General features: G+C 44.7%; 1 non-coding gene across 1 annotated transcript; it reads right to left on the reverse strand.

The window, feature by feature from the left end:
- Positions 1–3,770: 3,770 nt before the first annotated feature.
- On the reverse strand, positions 3,771–3,843 carry Trnaa-cgc (transfer RNA alanine (anticodon CGC)). The gene has a single exon. It is a non-coding gene; the product is annotated as a tRNA-Ala (tRNA).
- Positions 3,844–7,494: the final 3,651 nt, after the last annotated feature.

Below are 7,494 nucleotides of genomic sequence, written 5' to 3' on the forward strand. Positions count from 1 at the left end.
CAGGCGAATAGACGTGCAACTCTTGAACACTTGACCGTCCATATGAACTAAGGGGCTACAGACAGTATCTCCTCATCGACCGTTCAGCAAACGTTGCTGCATTTGGGCCTCTGCAGCAGGCGCCTGGTTCATGCACCCATGCTGACTTCTGTTCATCAGCGACGAAGGCTGGGCTTTGCACGCCGGTACCGCACCTGGACATCCACTGAGCACCAACGGGGACCTTTTCAAATAAATCACGTTTAATGCTCCAATGGACAAATGGCCGTTGGCGTGTATGGCGTGAAATGTCTGAAAACAACGGTGCAGGCCGAATCAGGGGGCGTTATGCTCTTGGGAATGTTTTCGTGGCATTCACTGGGCGATCTCGTCATTGTGGAAGGTACAATGGAGCAACACAAGAACGTATACGTTGGGGACCACGTCCACCCCTACAGGCAGTTTGTTTTTCCTCGGCACGATGGTATCTACCAGCAGGACAATGGAACGTGTCGCACTGCTGGAAATGCACGTGCGTGGTTCGAATAGCATCAGGATGGGTTTACCGTACTCTCTTGGCCACCAAACTTCCCGGATTTAAACCAAATCGAGAATCTGTGGGACCACCTCGATCGGGCTGTTCAAGCCACGGATCCTCAGCCGAGAAACCTAGCGCAGCTGGCCACGGCACTGGAGTCAGCATGGCTCCACATCTGTGTCGGTACTTTGTAACCTCCCTCTTACTAATCGGCCTATCCTGCTTGCGATATAAAATATGACCGTGGATCGCGTGTATGCCTAATGGATTTTTTCTAATTGGATAAGGCTATCTTTCCTGAAGAAGTGATACCGATAAGTAGGAGGAAAGTGTACAATCTACCCTTCTGATGGAAAATCTACTAAAAATAAAAAGTAATTAATCCGAACAGGGCTATAACTTGTAAAATGAAAGTTATTTTGTGCATTCACTCACGAACAAAACTGGACAGAAAAGGCGTACCACTAATCATGAATCCAAAAGTTACACCAATGAACGAAAAGGAAATAATTAACGGTCGCCATCCCACTAGGGCGATTTACCTCCAAAATCCTGTACAAGATGATGGGAAAGAAAAACATGTATTATTAAACACTAACATGGCAACTGAAGGTTGTCAGGTTTTTTTGACACTAATTTTAAGTATGTAATGATAAAGAAAACACAGAACTCACTATTACGTTATGTTTGGCATTAAATTTTGAAAAAGGCAATCGAGTAATGATTTGAAAATATGTAATTAAACTGTATGTTAGTATTTAGGTTCGTTACGTGAACAATGTCTTTCAGTGACCTCAAGATAACGTCATCAAAGAAATTTAGAAAAAAGGCAAACACTTTTTACTTTGCCGTTACTTATTTTGCAAACTGGATTTCATGTTACTGTCTGAACAAATGAGCCCTTTTTACTGACTTTAACAGAATTAAACACTAGAACACGTACTAAACCAAACAGCTATAAAGAAAACTCAGAAGTCACTCTTACGTTAAAATAAATAAAACTTCCGCACTCTTAATTTGTGTATTTCTTTAGTTTTTGGATTTTTTCCAGTGATTGATTCTTGAAAAATGAAATTGCTTTACTTCAGTCATATACTGAAACCTCTGTTGTACAACAGTTAATTGAAAGTAGACTGAGGCTAAAATTATTAAAAGTGAAATTATTCATTAATAAACTGGCTGTAACTAGTCAATTTGTTTATTATGACACTCAGTTAACATATAAGGGGAAAAAAAGGAACAAGGATCCTGCTTAGTAACAATATCTGGGGACAATGAGGACACAATCGACCTTAATTTAACTCATTATTATTTAAATAAATCTTATCAATCAAATCAGAATCAATTGTGCTGCTGGGTTATCCGTTAATACTTTCTACCAATGAACAGTCTTACTTCAGTGCTGTGCATACGACGAAACTCGGAGCCGACGACGAAACTGTGTTGCTGGAACTGCTGCTGTTGTTGAAGACGGTAGCATCTTATGGAGACACTGCTAATTACAGGAACGGGCAATCGTAATTAATACAGCCTCTTCCGCCCGTCCTCTGTCCGTACTCCTGCTGTTAGACATCTGGCTGCCGCAAGTACATGATGCCACCGAAAATGGTACTCTCTACTGCGAGAGCCTTAACGCCACACTTCCGCACACTACAAGCGCTGGAACCCGTTTCCCCCTCTCTCCGCGCACTCCACCCAACATCTACCTGACCAAAGATTTTACAACACACAAGCACAAGCACTGCTATTATCGTTGGCCCGCATCTCGTGGTCGTGCGGTAGCGTTCTCGCTTCCCACGCCCAGGTTCCCGGGTTCGATTCCCGGCGGGGTCAGGGATTTTCTCTGCCTCGTGATGGCTGGGTGTTGTTTGCTGTCCTTAGGTTAGTTAGGTTTAAGTAGTTCTAAGTTCTAGGGGACTTATGACCACAGCAGTTGAGTCCCATAGTGCTCAGAGCCATTTTTTTATTATCGTTGCTAGTCGATGCAAATAACAATTCCTTCGGCTTTTTCCCAGAGCTTATAAGTTTCACATAAATACAATGAAATGTCAACAGACTTCTACCTAAATTTGCACATACAGTTGCAGCAATGTCCTTACTTATTAAAAGAAAGCATTTAAATTACAAATATTCACAAACAATTCAGAAAAAAATTATATATCGGTAGCAGGTGCCATGCATCCTGCATTTTCGGTGTTACAACCTTCCAGAACCTAACTGACACTTTTCCTGGACGTCTCGCAGCGGTCCGAGCTGGAAAAGATGGTTATAGAGCCCTTAACAAGTGGTCAACTAATGTGGCCGGACAGTCTATTTATAAGTACAGTTTGCGGTCCTTATCACGTGAGAAGCGTAACACCTTATGACGTAATGTTATGGTGAACTGAGCTACATTCGATGAACCAACTACATTAAAAACATTTGACGATAGACACATTCGACGACAACTTGTGAAGACTACATTAGACCTCTGAATGTCACGGAAACGACCCGTAGAATAATTCACACGATCTGTTTCGTTAATTGCGAAGAAGACTAAGTTATGACAGCCAGTGTTATATTAAAATGTGGTCATGATCGGTCTGTACGCTCTGTAGGATGTAATTTACGAGCTCCGACTTCGGAATGCGAAAATTTAGCCAACAGTTAGAACCCTCGCTTACCGAACGGTTTAAAGTGATTTCTAAAATGTTAATATCCGCTGACACCAATAAAAGACATACGGATGCGGTTAAATGACTTGCGGCTGCGATGGAGACAAGACAGAATTTTTTATGCACACAGACCTCTGCCTATTTCGTTTCATACTGTAATATGAAAGAACTGCATGCTCGTCAACAAGATTCTGGTCCTTATAATTAATTACGTTAGTCTAATACAATATACACAAATGACCTAGTAGATAGTGTCGGAAGTTCCATGCGGCTTTTCGCGGATGATGCTGTAGCATACAGAGAAGTTGCAGCATTAGAAAATTGTAGCGAAATGCAGGAACATCTGCAGCGGATAGGTACTTGGTGCAGGGAGTGGCAACTGACCCTTAACATAGACAAATGTAATGTATTACGAATTCATAGAAGGTGGTGGTGGTTGTTAGTGTTTAACGTCCCGTCGACAACGATGTCATTAGAGACGGAGCGCAAGCTCGGGTTAGGGAAGGATTGGCAAGGAAATCGGCCGTGCCCTTTCAAAGGAACCATCCCGGCATTTGCCTGAAACGATTTAGGGAAATCACGGAAAACCTAAATCAGGATGGCCGGAGACGGGATTGAACCGTCGTCCTCCCGAATGCGAGTCCAGTGTGCTAACCACTGCGCCACCTCGCCCGGTGAATTCATAGAAGGAAGGATCCTTTATTGTATGATTATATGATAGCGGAACAAACAGTGGTAGCAGTTACTTCTGTAAAATATCTGGAAGTATGCGTGCGGAACGATTTGAAGTGGAATGATCATATAAAATTAATTTTTGGTAAGGCTAGTGTCAGGTTGAGATTCATTGGAAGAGTCCTTAGAAAATGTAGTCCATCAACAAAAGAGGTGGCTTACAAAATACTCGTTCAACCTATACTTGAGTATTGCTCATCAGTGTGGGATCCGTACCAGGTCGGGTTGACAGAGGAGATAGAGAAGATCCAAAGAAGAGCCGCGCGTTTCGTCACAGGGTTATTTGGTATCCGTGATAGCGTTACGGAGGTGTTTAGCAAACTCAAGTGGCAGACTCTGCAAGAGAGGCGCTCTGCATCGCGGTGTTGCTTGCTGTCCAGGTTTCGAGAGGGTGCGTTTCTGGATGAGGTATCGAATATATTGTCGAATATATTGCTTCCCCCTACTTATACCTCTCGAGGAGATCACGAATGTAAAATGAGAGAGATTCGAGCTCGCACGGAGGCTTTCCGGCAGCCGTTCTTCCCGCGAACCATACGCGATTGGAACAGAAAAGGGAGGTACTGACAGTGGCACGTAAAGTGCCCTCCGCCACACACCGTTGGGTGGCTTGCGGAGTATAAATGTAGATGTAGAATACCGTGTGGCTATTATTAAAGTGCAGCTAGTCAAAGAGGTCCAGTGTGAGCTGTAAATTATCATATGGGAGCGAAACTTGCTAGATATTCTCAAGCGTTAATGCGGAACTGATTTATGCTGGAAAAAATTAATTCCAATTTTGGCCACCAGGTGCAAATCTGGCGCTGTCAATCTGAGAAAGACGTATAGAAATATTTCCATACGTATAGGATTAGGAAAGGGTCGTGGGCAGAAAAGGTCAAACAATTAGCAGAAGCATCATATTGATTTTTTTTGTTAGCATTTACACCGCTTGTTCCATAATAGCGCTGGAGATGTCGAGGAGGTGGTGTTCAGCGCCAGACTTGCACCTAGTTTCAAAGACTGGCATTGTTCTCCAGTGTAAATCGGTTCCGCGTTAACGCATTAGCATATCCACCAAGTTTGCTGCCATACGATAATACACCCCACATTGGACACGTATGTGTAGCTGCACTTTAATTATTACCACCCGGTATCGTTACGCACAACGGAACGTTGACTGTCACAGAGAGTAAATGGAAGGAATAGCATGGTACTGATAGTTGGACGTCAAACTGCTGGATAATAAAGTTAATAGGTAGGTGTCTAGTAAGCTGTTGAAATGAAAGTTCGTGATCATAATGCTCCCAGTCCAGCACACACTGTTTTCAGCCGTGAGTGGTGGAGTCTGAATGGCAGGCTGCGTAGGGAAAAAGGTGCTTCATCCAAGTGACAGGCAGGTCGCTAGGCAGATGAAGGAAGCCGCCGCAAGATGGACGTGCGTCGCGCCGCTTGCACGGCACGTAGCGGCGCCGGCAGACACTGTTTAGCGTCGGCGCACGCCCATGTTGATGTGCCGCGCCGCCAATTAATTCCCGCCTGACAGCAGCAAACATTATTTATCGCGCAACCGGCGCTGACAAGCCGCAAGCACTGTCGCCGAGTGTAACCTTTATTGTTCCGTGGCGGACCTCCGCGTCAAACGCACGCGCCGTTAGCGGCGTAAATTTTGCTACGGGCTTTATCAACAGGTGGGCAAGCTGCTTCTTGCGACGCTTACCTACGAATGGCGGTCACAACGGTGAAAAATCACATGATACAGCAACAACCGTAGAATATCTAGAGAAACAGTTCACAGTGGGGGTTGAATTTACTTTCAAAATCTTTTCTTAAATAATTTACTTTATTTACTAGCGATTGATCAAGAACATTAACACATTTAATCACACTAGGTGAGCGTGGAAGTAGTTGCCAGGGGGTAACTGATGAAAATGGAATTACCCTTAACAAATTGGAATTTTATTCATAAAAGCCTTTTCAAAAATAGATTTAAAATTTATAAGCAGAAAAGCACCCTAGAAATGTCAAGTTGCAATTTTATTTAGAGGCAGAAAGAACAATATTGACAGTATGAGCCTTCGGGCTGGGAAGCTTGCCGCTCCCTTTCAACACGTCCGTAGTCAAGACTACACTGGTGCAAATCTGCAACACACCAGATTGCTATAAACTAAAAATTTTAACAACTCACACAAACACATTAACTATACACCCCGTAAGAGGGATGGAAATGGTACAAATGGTACAAACACTCACACTAAGAAATTATTTGCCACCGAAAACGCAATTTGTTTTTAAAAGGACTCGTACGGTGAAGGGTGGCAACTTTATAAAAATGACTATTTAAATAAAACCCATGACGTTCAGATTTACATAAAATGTACAACATGCTCTACATTACACATATACCGCCTCTCAAGATGATAGGCAAGATAAAAACATACTTCAGGAATTCAGCCTTTACACCTTAATTCTATATATTCGTTAACACCGAATCAGACAGAGGCAGCTATTAACGTATGGCAGATTGACAGGGGGACTACTGAACAACCCGAACTGCAGATTGCTCTAACCCTCCCCAACCCCACAAGGGAAAAACGGACCACTCAATTCACAAATAACCACCTTCCCGCGGGTGGGCAAATGGAGAAGAATGGTGGGACGACCCCAAAACAAAGCGGCTGGTGACCTCACCAAGAAAACAAGTAGAATTTAACAAGTAAATGAAACAACATATCTCCAATCACTTAACTTCTAATAAACTGCGATTGCTGGCGAAGACCTGGCGCAGCACCCCCAACGCTCTCCCGAACCGTTCGCTGCCAGCCGCTTCAACGGGCCAGGAAGGCGCGCCGATCTCCCGTCTCACGGCGTCGCAGCTCGCCCCGGCCAGCCCGATGTCGTGGTTTCACTCCTGTTGCTCTCGTGTCAACCGCGAAGCCACTACCCCTTTCTATACGGCGCGGCCCACTGGACTCACGTGGGGACCTCACATGCGCCGCCGACACTTAATGCGGACAAGTCATCTCGTGTCTCAGTGCGGGACCGACCAACCGACTGATCCAACCGCCAATGACCGTTGTCCGAGCAACTCGAGCAGACTGGCGACCTAACACATACTAGCACTCCGGACGACAGACAGACACTGACTGCCCCAGACCGACCCGGCTGATCAACTGACCAGACTGGCCGAGACTGACAGAATGACCGACTGCCGAGTTTTTTTTCTTTATTGTAATTTTAAGCACCTCATACAGGCGGGCTATCAGCAGGATACTACGCCGCTCTTCAGCCTTAAGTGGTACAATAATATGACATATAGGTGACACAGACAATACAATAAAAACGGCGGGCAAAAAAAGTAGATACAAAAAACAATAAACATGAAGCCGTTCACGCTAGACGAGAAAAACACTAACACTTGTTGACACGGCGCACATAACACGGAGGACTGCGACGGCACACGTGAACAGTGGAGGCGTGACGACGAAAGAACACCAAACACAAAACGAAGGCACACAGACGAGACACTGATGGCGATGATCTCTGGCGCGCGGAAGTCCACTGAGTGTGTACGAGTCTGGGGACCTGCCAAGAGAGGAGGAGGGGGGGTGG

This window comes from Schistocerca nitens, chromosome 2 (genome assembly GCF_023898315.1).
Source record: "Schistocerca nitens isolate TAMUIC-IGC-003100 chromosome 2, iqSchNite1.1, whole genome shotgun sequence".
Taxonomy (NCBI): domain Eukaryota; kingdom Metazoa; phylum Arthropoda; class Insecta; order Orthoptera; family Acrididae; genus Schistocerca; species Schistocerca nitens.